The sequence below is a fragment of the Rhinopithecus roxellana genome, chromosome 21 (genome assembly GCF_007565055.1).
Source record: "Rhinopithecus roxellana isolate Shanxi Qingling chromosome 21, ASM756505v1, whole genome shotgun sequence".
Classification (NCBI taxonomy): Eukaryota; Metazoa; Chordata; class Mammalia; order Primates; family Cercopithecidae; genus Rhinopithecus; species Rhinopithecus roxellana.
In genome coordinates this window covers 44982898-45003078 of record NC_044569.1, presented here as the reverse complement: position 1 = coordinate 45003078, position 20181 = coordinate 44982898, and the positions used below count along the sequence as shown (strand labels likewise).

General features: G+C 38.4%; 1 protein-coding gene across 1 annotated transcript in view; it reads left to right on the top strand.

Moving 5' to 3' along the window:
- The window catches only part of DCC (DCC netrin 1 receptor), a 1242672-nt gene that overhangs the window by 404577 nt on the left and 817914 nt on the right, over window positions 1-20181 (top strand). The gene's annotated exons all lie outside the window — the stretch shown is intronic.

Genomic DNA, 20181 nt, shown 5'->3' with positions numbered 1-20181 from the left:
GCTCCCAATATCTAGCATAGAGACTCAATAAATGGGTGCTGAATTTAAGGAAGTCTAGACTTCCGCTAGACTACCTTAACTCTTGAAGTTGCTATATTAAGTCGTTTTAGCTAATCATTCCTTAATGTGGTTAAAAGCTACTGACTCCTCCGATACATACCCACAAAGTGATGTTATTTTGAATAGGTTTTAAAAATAAGAAGCAGAAGAAAAAGGTGTTTAGAATTTAAGACTCAGCCAGGAAGGGCAGGCTTGGATTGGAGACAGAGTACTAACAGCTCTCTGAAGTCGCTGGATAACCAGAGAGAAGGGCTTTGAAAAAGTAAAAATTGCTAAAATAAACATGGATCGTGTCTTATCTAGGATTTATTCACTGGAGGTATTACAGAGCAATCATTATAAGATATTCACAACTATTAGTATGTTATGTAACTTCATTTACTGTTTATTTGTTTCATTTCTGATGATTACTTTAGCTCAGGGGACAGGGTGGGAATATGTGGTCATGCCCGTTTCTTTTCCCACTGTCTATGGCTGCTTTCCTGCTACAATAATGAAGTGGAGTAGTTGGTCCATAAAGCTAAAAATAGTTTAATGGCCCTTTGCAGAAGAAAGTTTGCAGACCTCTGATACAGAGAAACAAATCTGACTGTCAGAAATGGAGATCGAAGTCCAATACATTTCAAATTCATGCTTATTCTTTGGGCAAATTATAATTTGTCAGGTCCTCAGCCTCAGTTTTCTCCTCTCTAAAATCAACATAACAATAATCAGGTAGTTGGAAATTAAATCATGTAATAGGTTAAAGTATTGGTTCATTTGTTCTTCCCTCTTCTGAAAGAAAATGCTCAAAAATGTAATCGGTGTTTATCTAGTAGTTACTTTCATGCTGTCATGATGTGTTCAGATGAAGATCCATTAGACGATGTAAATTTTTGAGAGATTTTGTATGAGTTAACAATTACTGTAAACAAAAATGCCAAGTCAATCTTCTGTAAATGTCCCCTGTTTATAGCTACAGCTATGCTTAACTCTAGGTTGTTGATGTCAGCATTGACTGGGAAGGTTGTCTGAACACATTTAACTGTATCAAAGCATCAAACTCACCACTATTAAGCAAAATGGTGTAGAGTTGTGAGTTACTGAATGTGATGGAGAAGGGTTCTCTCCTGTGATCCTAACTCCTGTGCCTCATTCTGCCATTATTCTTCATGGTCAAGACCAGTGGAGTTAACAGTTTCTAAGTGTCTGCAGTCCTTTCTGATAGGATTCATGTATTATTTTTCACAGTCACTTTGCAGATTGACAAGAAAGTCAATACTTTGGTGATATTTGTTGGTTCACAGTTTCCTTCACTTAGACCCATCACATTTTTGATCATTTGGTCTCAGTTCATTTTCAGCTACATGCCAGTGTAACCAGCCTGCAGCTATCCCTTTCAAGTCAGTGTCAGGAGGTACACCAATAAACACTGCCTTTTCTTTGTTTTTTTTTTTTTGTTTGAGACATGGTCTCCCTCTGTTGCCCAAGCTGGAGTGCAGTGGCATGATCATAACTCATTGCAGCCTCAGACTGCTGGGCTCAGTGATCCTCTCACCTCAGCCTCCCAAATAGTGAGGACTAGAGCTGTGCACCACCACAATTGGCTAATTTTTAAATGTGTTTGTAAAGACAGGTTATCCTTATGTTACCTAGGGTGGTCTCAAACTCCTAGCCTCAAGCAGTCCTCCTGCCTTAGCCTCCCAAAGTGCTAGGATTACAGGTAAGAGCCACTGCATCTGACAGACTTTGGCCTTTTTTCCATACCTAAAGAAGTTTCCACTAATGGGTAAACAACATTTAGATGAGAATGAGGCATGATTCTCTGTAATTCAAATTTAACTGATAATCCAGAAGCATGAGAGTATATTATACATTTCAGAAATAGAAATGTATATACTATATTCCAATATAATTAATTCTGTTTCTAGTGCCTGACGAGATTTATCACTACCAGATAAAAAGAAATAGATTTCAAACTAGAGTGTAATTATGAACATCTGTATCATCTTTAAAAGAATAATAAGTAGGTGACCACATATCTTAGGTTGCCTAGAACAATTCCAGTTTATAAACTTTAAAAAATAAATATTCTTTTTATTTTTTAAATTTCCATGGGTACATAGTAGGTGTATATATTTATGGGGTACATGAGATGTTTTACAGTTTATACCTGTTGTCCTGGCTTAATTATAAACTGAGTCTCCTTTCAGTCTCAAAAGTGTCTGAAATATATAGTAAATTATACGATTATCCCAGTGATCACTCTAGTGATTAGCTTGAAATTAGTCAAAAGTAAAATGCACAATGTCATAATTAGCCTGTCCCTGTATTATACACGTTTTTTTGTTAAATTATACTTTATTTGACATTGTTGGCAAAAAATGATTGGCATGCCGATGTTCAACAGCAATCTCATCTAAAAGCTACTTTAAAAACCTTGGCTGACTATGTTACTGACTCTATATATAGGAGATGTTATCTTGTATCCAGGTGGGTATCCATGAATGCTTTCAATCTGCAGAGTCTGGTTAGGAGTTTCTCTGGTCCTGCATGCCCATAAGTAAGGTTTGAGGCCTGCAGCTAGCAACTCAAGCTTTAGACACAGTGGAAAGTAATTACTCAAGGAAGCAAAAAATGTTCACTCCTTTTCCTTTATCCCCTTTAGTTCATCAAGTATGTTAAAAATGGAAAGATATTCTCCCTCCCTGAGACTAACACTGTTCGATACTTTAAAAAAAAATTACCATTATCTATTATGTATTCAACACTGCTAAACCCAAACAGGGAAAGGGATTTAAGCAGCATTGTAGTTATAGTTCTTAACTTTGAGAGTAGTAAATAAAATAGAAATATATGTGGCAGATCAATACACATTTTCTGGGTGACATAAAAATTGGAAAGGCCTGATACTTATAAATTCTTATAAGAAAATGCCTTGTTTCTTCATAGATTCCATTATATGGAATAAATCCAGGCTTTTGATAAATCAGATATAGCCCTGAGGAGAAAATAAAGGTTCTCAAATCTTATATTGCTCTCCAGCCTTCCGGGGACCTCCTTCTCCACCACCAGCTCCATCCATGTCAGACACTCAGGGTCTTCTGATTTGTTGCTGGAAGCACAGAGAAACTGTCTTCACGGAGACCCTCCCCAGGAATTCCCTTGACCACCCTGCCAACACTCACTGTGTTAACCCTAGGCTCATCCTCCAGGGCTCACTGGTTGCCAAAATCGGTAGTATGATAAACCATTTTACACCAAGTTATTTGGGGGTATCATAGAATCACTTACTTTGTCCCTGTTCCCAGATTATATATTTACATGATGCATTAGGGTTCTCTAAAGAGACAGAACTAATGGGATAGATGAATATATGAAAGGGAATTTACCAGGAGAATTGACTCACATGACCACAAGGTGAAGACACACAATAGGCCATCTGCAGGCTGAGAAGCCAGGAAGCCAGTCTGAGTCCCAAAACCTCAAAAACTAGGGAAGCTAATGGTGCAGCCTTCAGTCTGTGGCTGCAGGTTTGAGAGGCTCTGGCAAATCACAGGTGTAAATCTGAAAATCCAAAAGCTGAGGAACTTGGAGTCTGATGTTCAGCGGCAGGAAGCATCTAGCGTGAGAGAAAGATAGAGGCTGGAAGATTCCATCTTTTTATGCTGACAGCTGATTAGATGGTGCCCACCCAGATTGAGGGTGGGTCTGCCTCTCTCAGTCCACTGATTCAAATAGTAATCTCCTTTGGCAACAACCTTACAGATAAACCCAGGAACAATACTTTGCATCCTTCAATTCGATCAAGTTGACACTCAGTATTAACCATCACACATGACAAAGAGGTTTCAATACCAAACACTCCATGAGGATTTTGCAGAATCACAGTAGCTAAAAGGCGGTCTGTATCAAATATTTCAATGAATATTGTGTGTTTCTGTTTATTCCATCTCTGAGCTGTTTTGGCCCTACTTCTTTGCTTAAACAGTGTGAGAAAAAGAAATAATATATATAAGCAGAAAGGTGATCTAGAATTAATCCTACACGGGAATTCAGACATTGACATTTTCTTACTAGGTCCTCTTCTGAGCTGTGTGACCTTGGTCAGGACAGTTAACCTCTCTGGGTCTTTGTCCCTACCTGCAAAATAAAGTTAACAACCTTTCCCTGACCAACAGGATTAAAAGAGGCTGTTATCAATCACTCCTAATGTACTGTAAACATAAAAAAAAAAAAAAAAGAAAAATCACCCAGTGTTTGTAAGCTACAACACAAACCCTCAGCAAATCTTTGGGTAACCCTGGCCCATGATTTAAGATGGTCAGTAATTCCTATCCCTACCACCGGACCATCTTTGCACAAAAAAAATGGGTCTTGCTGTATATAAGTGACTTTGATAATTATCATATTTTTAAAATGTCTACATTATTCATTCCTCTGGCCATGCAAGAGCGAGGGCACATTTTTCATACTTTTTTTTTTTGAGCTGCAGAGAAAAAAGATGAAAGGAAAGGAAAGAACATTTCACTTACTTGATTACATTAAAAGACAGTAATAGGGTTGGCTAATATTTTTATGTACACTAATTATGTAAAATGTATACTAATTATGGTTTTTAAAATTAAAACCCTAGTACATATTATACAAATAAAAATGTTATATGACAAACAGTGACTTTTTTATGTTCCCATGATAACTGGTAAGTCCCCAGCTTCTCTGACATTGATGTAATATGAGGTTAAAAGAGCTACAGGTATTAGGAGAGAACCCACAAGTGGAGCAGAACAAGAGAGGAAGCAGGTGGATGTCTGGGGTCACATGTTGATGAAAAGTCTCCAGCTGATGAATTATGGGGGAACCCACATTTGAGATGGACATTTGTATATTATACTCAATAAACTCACAACACTTTCTGACCTTACTTTGGCTTTCTGTCTGAAAATTGTATATAAGTTTAGTTCCGAGTATTTTATGACAACACTTGAACCCCTCAATGGATTTATAGTCTCTATCATTCAAGGGGACTTACTGTTTATTATTTAGATAAATTTTAGGCTTTTACTGTTCCTCAGTGGTGCTCAGGAGATCATGTCTTTGCTTTGAGTCTTACTGATTTTTTTTTTATATTGGAGACGATGTGAAAGGAATTTGTTAAAGATCAACTAAAATAAATTAATGAAAAGCAGCTGGATAGAAGCACAACCAGGAATGGTAAAAAGTGGTTAAACAACTCCAAGACCCCACAAGGCACCACTGGTGATACATTGACATTTCCCTAGCTCTGCAGGACTTCCAGTTTCCCAGACATCTTTTTAGAGCCAATGAAAGACTCTACTGTGCAACATCAGAGTGGGCTGGACTGTACTGCCTTTATTTCAAGAAGAAAACCAAAGAAATCTTCATCTTAAATATGTTTTTCATGGAAGATTAAGAACGCACTTAGTAAGACCATTTTCTCATCCTGTGGGAGCTTTTTAAGACAGGATGATATGAAAATGGCATGTGTTTTATGTTTCGTAGGTAATTGGAATATATTTGGTGAAGACCCTGGAATCGGTACAGCAGGGAGTAGTAGCCTTGGACACAGTGGGCATATCTAGAGGTGGTGAAGACAGGGACAAGGAGGGAGGAATGAAATAAAGATCTGTGGCTCTGGACTAGAGGACTGTTGGAGAGAATGAGGAAGCCAGAGAGCTAACAGACATTTAGTAGGTGTTTGATAATAAGTGTGAATGAATGAATATGATGAAGAACTTCACCTGGATGCACAGCCAATAGACCGATCTTTTAAAACTTGTAAATGCTAAATCTATTACCAAAAGGAACGGAGTGTTGAGGAAAGCTTAACATAAGATGGCAGCTCAGAGCTTTGATGTCCCTTGCTACGAATCAGCAGTATCACCTCAGAACAGGGTCATCAGACTACAGCTCAAAGGAGGGCCAACTTTGGCCCTCTGCCTATTTTTGTAAAAATGGTTTATCATTTTTAGATTGTTATCTTTTAAATGGCAACATAAATATCCATATACTGTCCTCAATTTTGCCTCTTGGTCCACAAAGCCCCCAAAAATGTACTATCTGGCCCTTGATAGAAAGTTTGCCTTACCACTGTCTCAGAACATGACCGAAAATGTTATCAGTGTAGATACTGAAAAGCATGGTTTTTATTGGCAGTAACACAGGCACATCTTGCTTAATGATAGGAATCGTTCTGATAAATGTATAGTTAGGTGATTTTGTCATTGTGTAAACATCAGAGAGTGTCCTCATACAAACTTTAGATGACAGAGCTGACTACACACCTAAGGTGCATGGTGTAGCCTATTGCTCATAGACTACAAACCTGTACAGCGTGTTATTGTGCTAAATACTATAGGCAGTTACTGTAGGTAACATGATGGCATTTGTGTATCAAAACATAGAAAAGCCACAGCAAATATTTTTACAAGAGATTAAAAATGATGCACTTGTATAAGGCACTTACCATGAATGGAGCTTGCAGGATGAGGAGTGAGTCAATGAGTGAGTGGCAATCAAATGCAAAGGCCTAGGAAGTTGTGGTACTTACTGTAGACTTTATAAACACTGTATGCTTAGGCTACACTAAATTTATTTTAAAAATTATTTTCTTCCATAACAAATTATTCTTAGCTTACTGTAACTTTTTTACTTTATAAACCTTTAATTTTCTGTCTGTCTTTCTTTCGATTTTTTTTTTTTTTTTTTTTTTTTTTTTTGGAGACTAAGTCTCACTCTGTCACCCAGGCTGGAGGGCAGTGGCACAAACATGGCTCACTGCAGCCTCAACCTCCTGGGCTCAAGCAGTCTTCCTGCCTTAACGTGCTGTGATTGCAGGTGCACACTACCACACCTGGCTTTTTTTTTTTTTTTTTTTTTTAGTGTTTTTGTAAAGATGGAGTCTTGCTGTGTTGCTCAGGCTGGTCTTAAACTCCTGACCTCAAGTGATCCTCTCACCTCAGCCTCCCTTATTGTATGTGCTAGACTTTTATACTACTGGTAGCACAGTAGGTTTGTTTATAGTAGCAACACCACAGACACATGAGTGATGTGTTGCACTACCACATTACAGTGGCTGTGATGTCACTAGGCAATAGGAATTTTTCAGCTCCAGTACAATCTTATAAGACCACTGTTGTACATGCAGGTCGTCATTAATCAAAACGTTATTATGCAGCTCATGACTGTACTGAGTAGTCTCAGTCATTTACAGTCAACCTAGCAGAATGAGGTCCATTTTTTAAAACGTATGTTATGATTTTCTTTCACTGATTAAAGAAATTTTTCCAAATTCTTTGTTTTTGTCTATCTATGTCTGGTTATTCAACAGGTATTTGTTAAATTCCTCTGAAATAGGCAAGGGTTCCCAGGGGTTGTACGAAATAAACATATATGATTCAAGTTTGCTCCCTCGGAGTTTGCAACATGATAAGGTAGAAATTCTCAAAAATATGATCTGCAGCAGGAAGATCAGAGCCACAAGAGAGGTACAATAAAGGGCTATCACTTCTGAAAGCTGAGTCTGTCACTGCTATTCAGTGAAGACTTTCTATCTCTGCACAGGCCTGTGTCTACCGTTTTCATTTTGTAAAAGAGAAACCTGATGAGAATTTACGTTTACTATTTGGCTTAAAATGTATAACTACCTCTAAGGTACTACTGGAAATCACACCATGTCAGAGGCCATGAAAATGCCGTAGGCACTAGCCCCTGCCTGCTAGTTTGGTGGGTCCAAGGTACTAACCAAGAGCTTTCTTTTGCATTTGAGAGTACCTTCTTTTTTCGTATACATTATACAAACTGCTCTATTAATCTACTTGGAATCATCTGGGGCTCTTTCTTTTTTGAACAACCCCCATAGAGTCCCTCAAAAACCCTACTGATGCTCTCTTTAAAATGGGTCCTGAATATGTATTCTAGGAAAGGCTGTAATTAGAATATTTTTAGAATTTGCAACAACCAATTCCTGCATGCAGTAAGCCCTTTTAAGTAGAGACATGCGTATTTCTTCATCATTTAGTTTCCTTCAGGTGAAGACCCGTGAATAGATCCTTCATCCTTGAGGTTCACATTAGACTGTGAATAAGTTGCATATAGACGACGGAAATTCCCTTACGGTTCTGAGCTTCAAGAGAGGCTTCATTCTTGCTCCCCAAGTCATCTCCCATGGAACTTAAATCACCATCTATAAAACAAGTTATTTGGGAAGTCCTTTAATAAATGCTGACCTCATGAGCAGTTTAAAACTCATTGGTGCTTAGTTCCAAAGCTGATGTTTCTGTTATCACTGTGGGTTTTCCTTCTTGATACCACTCATGGACTAAGCAGAAAAATATCACCTTTCTGTTGAGACAAGATACAGTAAATATCATGATAAAATGAATGACAGCATTTTAATGAAAACCACTATGTGACCTCTATCTTGAGAAAATTGGACTTGTTTTAATACAAATGTTTTATCACTGATGAGTCCCCACATCAGATGTTATGCCACAATGTCAACCATGAGGTTTGCTGAATTTGTAAGGTTTTCCCTGGACCTGTCAGACCTTTGTGGAATTAATCCTTCATATTTGTAATAGGAGTTTCCACAAGATGAATACTTCATTTCTCATGAATCATAATAAAGCAGCCCGCGCTTTGTCAGCAGAGTGACCTCTGCAGTCTTTTATCTTCAAGAGAAAAGATTAGACTCTCTATTTTATGGATAATGAGGTAGGTTGTTGGTCTCTTGGCACCTTCAGTAACTGCAGTCTTTGTGTTCTTGTTTCAGCCTGTGATAAACTGATCAGAGTGTGATTATAGCAAATCTCTTAGTATGACAAATTCCCTCCTAAATTTGAGGGTAATTTTTTTCTGTAAGTAGCAAAGTTAATAGGTGTGAACTCATAGACTTTTATAGTATTAGAGCTGAAGATGCCTCAAAGTGATCTAGTCCAGCCTCCTTATTTTATTAATGAGTGAATTGATTCCCAGTGGTGTAGCCCATACTTAGAAGGCTAATGAGGGGCAGATCAGACAAAGAACTCAGGTCTCCTGACCCCTGTGCTGGGAGCTTTCTTTTGCAATTGAAGGTGCCTTCTTTTTTCATATAAATTACATAAATCGCTCGGTTAATCTCCTTGGAGTCTTCTGGGGCTCTTTTCTTTTTTGAGCAACGCACATCTCATCCCTCAAAACCCTACTGACACTATCTTTAAAAGTGGGTCCTGAATATGACCATTTCCCACCACCTCTACTGCAATACCTTAGGCCAAATCTCATCATTTCTCACCTGAACAATGGAAGTAGCCTCCAATCTAGTTTCTCGGCTTCTTCCAATGACCTCTATTCTCAAGATAGCAACCAGAATGATCCTTTAAAACAGGGTTTCTCAATCTCACCACTACTGATGTTTTGGGATGGGTGATTTGTTCTAGTGAGGGCCTGACCTGTAAATTATAAGGTGTGCTACAACCCTCTACACAGGGGATGCCAGTAGCACCCCTTTCAGTTGTGACAACAGAAATACCTCCAGACATCACCAGAAATTTCCTAGGGGACAGAATTGCTCCTCCATTGACAACTACTACTTTAAAACGTAAATTGGATGTTTTTGCTCTCCTTATTGAAACTTTTCTGTAAATTTGACAGAGTTAAAGCAAAATTCTTTCACTTGCCTACGAGGTCCCATTCAATCTCACTGTGACCTCTCAGACCTTGCTTGCTGGAACTCTCTCATTCACTCCAACCCAGCTATTCCTGGAATGGGCTCGTCACACCTGCCTGGGTGCCTTAGCATCCTCTGCCTGTGGAGTTCTTCCCCTATGTATCTGCTCCATGTCTGTGATGAACTGAGGGTTTGCGTCCCCCAGAATTCATGTGTCAAAATCCTAACCCCCAATGTTATAGTATTAAGAGGTGGGACTTTGGGGAGATAATTAGGGTTATACAAGGTCATAAAGGTAAGGCCACCATGATAGGATTACATTTCCTATAAGAAGAAGAGACATCCAAGCTCTCTGTCTCCCCATGAACAAAGAAGAGGTCATGTGAGCACACAGTGAGGTAGTGGCCACCTACTAGCCAAGAAAAGAGGCCTGAGAATGAGACCTGCCTTGCTAACACCTCGATCCTGGACCTCCCAGCTTCTAAATCTGTGGGAAATAAATCTTTTTAAGCCACTCGTCACTTAGTCTATGGTATTTTGTTATGGCAGCTTAAGCCGACTATGACCATATCCTTCTTTACAATATTTAGGTCTTTGCCCAACTCTTACTCTCCTCAATGAAACCTTCTCCAAATATCACAACTCCTCCCTTTCCCTCTTGATTTTCTTTTAGACCACTTAGTCTCTTCTGACATTGTACATATTTGCTCAGCTAGTTCTTTATTGTCTGTTCCTTCTTACTAGAATATAAAACATAGAAGGATAGGAATTATTAGGCTGCTTATTAGGGATTATTCAAGACTGTTTGTTCCCAGCCTTGAATAATGCCTGATGCAGTAGGTGCTCAATAAATATTAGATGGATGAAGGAATGGCATGAAGATGTTTTTAAGATCTTTTACACCACTGCTAAGCATTACAGTACAAACAAAATAATATTACAAAGTTTATGATTTCAGTTGCATTTTGTCAATGCAATATTTTTCCTTTGGCCTTTAAAGCAAAATTTCAAACTTAATAGACTTACTGACAAAGTGCTACAATAAATGTGCCACTAAAAAGCAAGCAATTTTCCAAGTAGGAGTGAAAACTGTGACACGTAGTACAATTGAGTTCCCCTTTGAGAAAACCTAACCGAAAAAATCCAATTAAGAATGGGTATAGAAGGATTCTTACAATAACAAGTATCAAATTTGAATATAAAATATGATCACAATCATGTGGATAATAAAGCAAATCATTATAAATTAAGAAATAAATAATTTCCTGGAAGGAAATGCACAGAAACTTTAACAGTTTCTGTTAAAGTGATCATTATTGGATAAGCAAGGTTATAGACAATTATTATGATATATAATTTTATGTCCATATTTTTCTATTGTGTACAGTAAATACGGGTAACTTGATAAGAGGTTTCTAAAAGTTGATCAGTCACTTCACAATAAATGGCATCTCTAAAGCTTGTCCACTGGCTGCCATCAAAATGGAGATGATCCCATGCACTGGGTATTCCTTAAATCACACTTTTTCTAAATACTCATGAGAACATTCCTTAGTGTTTTAGTTGACAGTTCTGCATTTATAAAATGCCATCCCTCTCTCTACTTAGAGAAAGACTGATGAAAAACACGGCAGAGAAAGCTAGCTTATATTTTATCAGACTGAGAGGGAAGAAGGCTCAAACCCAGGGCAGATTAAGCAACACATCAAAGTTTCTCTTTTTAGTGTTAATTTTGTGTGAGACCTGGGGAGTGATAACCTACATGTCCGGAAGTGTTACTTGTTGGGCTGGAAAAGAAATTTCATTACAATTTGCCTGGTATCACACAGCAAAATCAAACTGCTGCTTAGAGAGTTAACTCTTGGGACAACAAAGGAATGAGGAAGTTACTCCCCAACTCCAATTTAGCCCTTATTATTGTTCTTTACCATTGGATTTAGCCAGAGGACACTCAGGCAGTTGCCTGGGGCACACACTTCTTGCCCTTTAAAAACCTCAGATCTCTGCAAAGCTTCTTCAGCTTTGCGGAAGATGCCATGTGCTCAGCATGTCAGAAGTGGAGCCTCTGTGTGGGCTCACTAAGAGATTTCAGCTGGGACAGTTGCTTTGTGAACTCCACATCTTACCTTTATATTTCCAAATTTAGTTCCTCGTAAAGGGAAGAGAAAAAGAAGAATCATGGTGACAAAAGCAAATCGGTTCAGCACGCTTTTGCTGAGAATATTTGGTGGTGTTGCACTTGGTGAACAAATGTTCTGACGCTGAAGTCACTTTTCCTGATTCAGTCATGCTAGCTTTCCAAGAATTTACTCTTCTCTAGACATGTGACAACTGAGGAGCATAGTAGGAATTTATTTGCTAGTTGCTTACTTTAGCTATGGTCTTAAGAAGGAATTTTGTGGAGTATAGGTTTCCCAGATAAAATACAGGATGCTCTGTTATATTTGATTTTGAGTAAATAACAAATAATATTTTAGTCTTATGCAATATTTATTTAGTATAAATATTTAGGACATGTTTATACTAAAATTTATACTAAATTTGCTCTTCATATGAAATTCCAATATAACTTGTGTCCTTAATTTTTGTTTCTAAATATGGCAACTCTAATGAGGGAGGAACTTCAACTGTTCCTTTTAAATTTTCACTTAAATTTTCATCCATAGCTTCCCTATATTTTAATGATCCTTAATACATTCTCACAGTAAAATGCATGTTTTCTTTCCTGATCAGCCTTTTTTTACATTATTTAAGTTCAGGAATTAATTCCACATAACTTAATTCATTTCTGATTTGCATTTTTTAGTAATAAAAATTTGTCTTAAATGGCTTTAAAATGTTAGTCTCTGGCAACTGAGGAATGAACGTAATCATTTAAAAATATGACCACGTGTTCTGACAATTTTTTTAAATGTCTTATCAAAGTGCATAAAATGGCACCAGTACTTCACAGAAACCTCAATAGTCGTAGGTGCTGGTCCTTTGGTGAGTGTACACTTTCTCTCTCTGGTCTAGTGGAAGTTAAAGTCTTCCATTAATGGGAAATACACAAAGTTCACCCTCAGGTTACAGCACAGCTAAAAGGCTATTGTGGTTTTCCCATCTAGACACTAAACTAGACTAAGGAGCAGATCAGCCAGGAGCCAGGGAAGTGTCTACAATTATACTGCGGAACTAAAATGGAACAAAAGAAAGGCAATGTGATAAAGACTACTGGATGAACCCGAACTTCTTTTGGACTTTTGGAAGAGGATTGCAGCTATTGTTGCTGTTTAGAAGAAATCCTCTTGTAGCCCTTTATGTGAAGAATCGAGAATATTCCAAGGAGTATTCTAAATGTCCAAATGACCATGGAAGTTTAATTTTGCTTAATGGGGTAAGGTCATTTGGGGCCCAAACAGTGTGCTGGTTGTAATAGAGGAAATATTAGGTATTGTAAACAATAACCCTCTTTCTTGATCCTTTCTCCACTTCAGCCTTTCAAAGAGAAATATATAATAAATATTAATAAAACGTGTTGAAATAAGTGTTCAATTATTTGCCTTTCTAGATTATCCTTCTAAGTTCACCTACTTACTTAGAAAAATAGCCCACATTACACAAATTCCTCAAATATGAAAAATCATAACAAGACAGTACAAGGGAGGCAAGAATCCCCTTGCTCCAGTCTAGGCCACCATATGTTTTGGAGCAAAGTTCTTGAGCTTTAGTTAACGCAAGAATTCCTGGAAGACTTCTTCAAGTACAGATTGCTGGGCTCTGCTGACACAGTTTCTGATTGGGTAGGTATGGGGCAGGGTCTAGAATTGTGCATTTTTAAATTTTTTATTTTTAATTGGCACATAATAGTTGTACACATTTATAGGATACAGGCTGATACTTTCTTACATGTATACAATGTTTGGTGATCAAATCAGTCTAATTAGCATATCTATCACCTCAAACAGTTATCATTTGTTTGGGTTGGGAACATTCAAAATCATCTCTTCCAGCTATTTGAAAATATTCACTAAATTATTGTTAACTTTAGTCACCAGACAGTGCTATAGAGCATTAGATACTCCTCCTGTCTAACTGCAATTTTGTATTCCTTAAGCAACCTCTCTCTATCCCCTCCCCACCCTTCCCAACCTCTAGTAACCATTGTTCTACTTAACATTGTGCATTTTCAGCAGGTTCCCAGGAGGTGTTGCTGTTCCAAGTCTAGGGACTGTACTTTGAGAACCACTGTTTCAGAATTTATATTCTGATATACTAAACCCAGTGAAGTTAACATATGCTTAGGGATTCTGTTAATTCATGTTTATTTGTTTTTGCTTTTTAAATTTCCTGCTCCATTGCATAGCCTCACAAGTATTATAATTTTTTTCCAGGGCTAAAGACCAGAGTTACAGTTGCACATGTTATTGATATTTGATAAATTGAAAGTAGATTATATTGCATCATCCATAGAATTATTTTTATTTCCTTCAGTGGAGGTCTCTTTATTTGTCTTAAGCAAAAAGAAGCAAATGTGGTAGCATCTATTTCTAAGAAGAGATGATGGTGGCATAGTTTTATGGGTTGATACGAAGATTCAGGGATCATCAGAAACTCTAAACATCCCCCAATGAAAGTTTTTGTAATTTTGTAGTTTATGCCTAATAACATTAGGCATAGCAAGTTCTATGAGGATTTGTATGACATTTTCTAATCTCAAAATCTTGTAGGAGCTTTTTTTCCCCCACTTCCATGCTACCTTTCTAAATTTCATTTTGAGCTTCTATTGCCTTAACCACAAACCTTTACATTTTGGACCTGGAAAGAGATTTCTGACTCCACAGAGAATTACTTTTTACACTTAACAATGTTTGATATTGTAGATAAAATATCATACCTTAAAAATCCCATTTTAAGCTAGTTTGCCTCTGCGACTGAATGGTCTTTGGAACTAAGAAGAACGTGACAGAGAGAGCAAGCACAAAGGGACTAAGCTTAGAGAAACATTTATACTATTTGACCATTTTGGTGAGTTTCTAAAATATATTAAGAATATTCTCTATGTATAGATAATTAATATAAACTTGAAATGTCTTTGGCAGTGTTATTGCTGATGCTTATTTATGTCTGAGAAAACTAAAACAAATAGATAATAAAAGTTCTCCCTTGGGTCATTCCTCAAGAGTAAGCCTTCTTTTATATCCTCATCAGGAAGCACGGAAGGTTTTGCTATCTTGGTATCTGCTTACAAACTATCATTTTACAGAAAAAAATTAAAAAGGTTGAGAAGAAAGAAGAGGTGGAGAAGGAGGAAGTGTAAGAGGAGGAGGAGAAGGGGGAGAAGGCCCAATGATGATCTGACACTTAATTACTTTTCTTCAGACCAATATAGATAAGAAAAGCTAGCCAAGTGTTAAATACATATATGGCTTTATCCTTATATTTTAACCAAATGTTTATAAATCTTCCCAAACCAACATTTGGAGTGAAAGAGAGAAATGGAAACAGTCATTTTTATGGTGAACTCTGCTGTCAGACTCTGTTGTGTAAGTTTCTTAATATATGAGATTTTGGAACTTTCCAGTTTATTTCTCCAAAATATATTATAGTTGCCTTAAGTGATTTTATAGCAGAGTTAAAAGGATTTCTTGGCCGGGCTCGGTGGCTCAAGCCTCTAATCCCAGGCTTTGGGAGGCTGAGACGGGCCGATCACGAGGTCAGGAGATCGAGACCATCTTGGCTAACACGGTCAAACCCCGTCTCTGCTAAAAAATACAAAAAACTAGCCGGTAGAGGTGGCCGGCGCCTGTAGTCTCAGCTACTCTGGAGGCTGAGGCAGGAGAATGGCGTAAACGGGAGAGGCGGAGCTTGCAGTGAGCCGAGATCCGGCCACTGCACTCCAGCCTGGGCGACAGAGAGAGACTCTGTCTCAAAAATAAATAAATAAATAAATAAATAAATAAATAAATAAATAAATAAATAAATAAATAAGGGATTTCTTTCTTTCTTTATGAAGCAAGGCTAGGGAATGGCCATTGGACATCTTAAAAATAAAACCAAACAAAATAAACTTCTCCATTAGGTTTTCTCCTGGATAAAATCCTCACCGTTGCAATTCTAATGTAAAATTCTCTGCAGTATTGTAAAATAGGAAGTTTAGTTTTGATTCTCAAAATGAGTTCTTCTGTTGTCTTCCCACGACGTCCTTTCATGTATTTTCCAAGAGGTCTACACTTTCATTGAACTCTGAGTACCTAATTCCAGACTACAACTTTTTGAGCCACAGGCTCCAAAGTTACTTCTACTTGTTGTCTTCTTCAGTTTTATCATCTCTGTCTTCCTCTCTTCATACATTAAATCAGCGTAGTTGCTTTAAGATTAATTATTGGATGAAGTCATTTTATAAAATTATTTTATATTAAGAAATTATATACTGTTGGGCAAAATCTTTCCAAATGGAACCAGTACACTAAGAGAAAGAGTTCAGGGGGACCTAAATTGATGTCAATGTAATGTATTCGTGGGACATTTCTTAGGCCTGTGTGAAATACAAGGAAGTTGAAGGTAGCCTTGCCTAATGACACAGGGTATTTTTCTGTGCTGCTTCGCCCGCTGGAAATCTTCCGTAACACGCAGCACTCCTGCCTGGGCCTCACTGGGCTCTGAGCTGGCGGCTGAGCTGGTTCCGCCCACTCAGCCTGACAGGCTGCGCTCGGCTGGTGCTGCCAGCCCTGATCCCACGCCCACTATGGTGTCTGAGTGAGTGAGTGCAGAGTCCAGCCACGGCACAGGGTCAGGTGCGCCAGCAGCTGCGTTGGGGCAGGCAGCTTTAGTTGCCCGCACAGGAGCCGGTTCCCTGTGAGACGGCAGCTGGACCAGGCATACTGCAAGCAAATTCTGCCTAGGATGCTGGTGTCTGGACCGGGGGAACGCGGTGACACCCACAAAACTTAGAGACGCCAGCAACCGCAGAGCCCCAAAAGGGTGTTACAGCACGTCACCGTTTGTTTGTTCCAGTAACCCAGCAAACAAGGGTGTGTCAGAGCTCTGGCTCAGGAAGTCCCAAGGTCTGCGCCTCCAGAAGGGTTGCAACTCTTCTCTCCTTCCTGCCATATGCAGCACAGCGAACGGGGCGGGGGTTGGGCAGGAGTGTGTTTGGGCTCCTTAGTGTTACAGCTCATTCAGTCCTGCTGCCCCACTCTGGCCCACGGCTCTTGGGCCGGCCTGGCCCCACTGCCGCTTCTTGTCGTCTTGGATGGCCCTCCAGGCAGCAGTGGAGGGCTGGAGGGCTACAGTGTTACAACTCCTTTTGCACCTGCTGTTCAGTGGGTCCCGGGTTCTTGTCCTGCATCCCAGAAGAATGAGGTTATGTGGACAACTGGAGAGTGAGCAAGGCGGAGAAAAGTTTTATTGAGTAACAGAACATCTCTCAGCAGAGAGGTGATTTGCAGTGGGTCGTTCCCAGGTATGGCTGAGTCTGGAGTTTTTATAGGCTCAGAATGGGGGAGGTGCAGGCTGTAGGTAGTCTTGGAAAAGGCAACATTTGATTGGTTAAAAAGCATTATTCAGGCTGAGCCCATTGGCTCATGCCTGTAATCCAAGCACTTCCGGAGGCTGAGTCAGGCAGAACAACTGAGGTCAGGAGTCTGAGACCAGCCTGGCCAACCATGACCAACATGGCCGTCTCTACTAAAAATACAAAAATTAGCCAGGTTTGGTGGCGTGTGCCTGTAATCCCAGTTACTCAGGATGCTGAGGCAGGAGAGTCACCTGAGGCAGAGGTTGCAGTGAGCCAAGATCGCATCACTGCACTCCAGCCTAGGAGACAGAGCCAGACTCCATCGCCCCAAAAAAAGAAAAAAGAAAAAAAAAAAAGAATTATTCAGAAAGAACCAATCAGGAAAGAACAGACAAACAGGAACAGAAGTTCTCACTCTGGTCCCAGACTCCATTCAGAACCAGCAGCTCAGTTTTCAGGCTTTAGGCTGTTTTCAGCTTGAAGGTTGGGTTTCACTGGCGACCCACCCCTGTCTGCCTGGGAATTTGTCTGTCTCCTGCCACTGTCACTACCATGAACTGAAACTTAGAAAAGGAGACCAATAGAATCACATCTACTATTTCTCTATTAAACTTGATTCACCAGGATCCATCTTTTCTGTAAAACTAATCACTGATGCAAGCTACTTAAAGCAGTGAGGTGCCTATATCCCAAAGCCATATATTCAAAATATAATTGTTATAAAGAGTACAAAAAGCTCAAATTGCCAGTGAACTGCAAGGGTAATTGTGTTAAAGAAAAGTTGATCTATGTACTCATAGCACTGAAAACTGTCATAACCTCCTTGTTTCAGACTAAGTGGATTATTTATGTGTGATAATGGGCACATATGCTCATTAACATGCTGTCATAAACAGCTGTGTTAAATGTATTATGTGTTCTGTGACATAAATAAGGTGCTCAACATGAGGTTGTGTTTAAAATATAGGCCCCAGGAAGAACAAAAAAACATTAAATGCTTTCTAATATAGTTGCCTGGTCTTGAATTTCAAATTTATTTCTTCTTTATTAATGCTACTTGTATGGAAATTGTGGGTATTACTCTAGCGAAATATCTTGGCATTCAAGGACATTAGAACTTCTTTCTGCTGTCTCATCTTTAGTGTTTCTCAGGCCAGGTTTGCTAGCTTGTGATTCTTTTCTGGTAGAGGAAGAGATAATGTACACATGGGAAAGGTATTTTCAGCAAAATCAGTCTGCATTGATTCAGCAAGCTTAGAGCAAGGCTCATTTGACAGATGCTCTCACCCAATCTTGTTCTAAAAGCCTCCACACTAGATGTTGAACTTAGAGATCATCTAGTTCAACTTCTTAATTTTTGCAGATGAGGGAACTGAGTTTCTGAGGACTTAAAAGACCTTTCTGAGTCATGAATTTTGAAGTGATAAAGCCAAGACCTAAGGCTAGATATCCAGACACCCCATTCAATGTACTTCCCACTAGAAGAACAGGATGTACTATAATTGGGTTGGCTATGCCAAAAGGATCTGTGGGGAGAAGGAGCATATTTGAAAATAAAGACACCAGGCTGCTGTCATCTGGGATGTTCATCAATATCATCTATAGTAGAGTTATGTGCTCACCATTATTTTACAATTTATATTAATTCAAGCTAAGTTCCAGATGCTTTCTGAGTTAGTGGCCAAGGTGAAAGGAATGAATATATGACAGTGAGTGACACAAGACATCATTTGGCAAAATAACAGACTTCAGACATAAGTTTTACAAAAATTGAGTATGCAGCAATGAAGCAAATAAAACCAGGGAGAAACATGTTCTGCCTTCTCTTCACTGGAAAATAGGGTGTACAAAGATAGAAATAGTTTCTGTCCATCAGAAGAGTATGAGCTAATCCCTTATGAGAATATGGATTACCTGCAATTTAGATGCTTGCCTTTTAAATGACAGAAGAATGGAATGATTTTACAAAGTACAACTAAAAGTGTTCCTATTACAGAAAAATTAAGGAAGCTAATGAAGTCGAGGTTGCTATGCTGAAAAAAAAAAAAGACTAAAACATAATTTAGGTGGTATTTTTTAAGAAATGAAATACTGTTTCAAACAAATAAAGAGATCTTAAAGAAAATGTCTACCTCTTCTGCATTTTCACACAAGGTGTTTCAGAAGAAAATGAGATTAAACATCAGCAAGAAAATTCAGTTAGACCCTTAAAATGATTAAATATTGAAAACAAGATACCAAGGGACATTGTAGAATCTCTAGCCCCAAAGATTGTTCAAAATGAAATTGAAAGTAATTTGACTTGAATGATTTAAGTATACACCTGTCTGCGCAAATGGTGGAGCCAATGACCTCCTGAAACCTTGTCAAGGTCTTTGACTCATCATGAGAGTATTCTGTCAAATGCTATGCTGCCAGCTTCGATAACAATATACTTTAACTAATTATACTTGCTCCCTCCCCTCAAGATTCTTAAATGACTTTCTATTACCTCGTTGATTCTTTATGTTCATTTATGTTTATGAAAAAATTTCAACTGTTATATTTATTTAGATTTCCAAGTCCATGAGAAACATTTGGATGAAAATTAAGACCCTTCAGGGATTTGTGATTTTTTTGTAGTGGCTTTATTGACTTGCTTCTGCCAGTGGGATTTACCTATTTAAAAACCCACCTGAGCTTTGTCCTAAATAACTTTGCCCATGCTGTTCAGAGTTGACTTTTATTCTTATAGAACACTGTATCTGATTGGATTTTTTAAAAGTTTCAATGGATGCCATAATCAGAATGAAGAGATAGAAATAATCTCCCCCCAAATCTTAGCTACCACACTAGTAAGTATTGCTACTTTAAAATATCTAGTTTTATTTGGAAAATATTAGTTTTTTCTGCTTAAATTTTCATGTACTGACTGATAGGTGGTAATAAGCATGCCAGGATTTATATGAATTTGCAGTTTCTCATAATATTAACT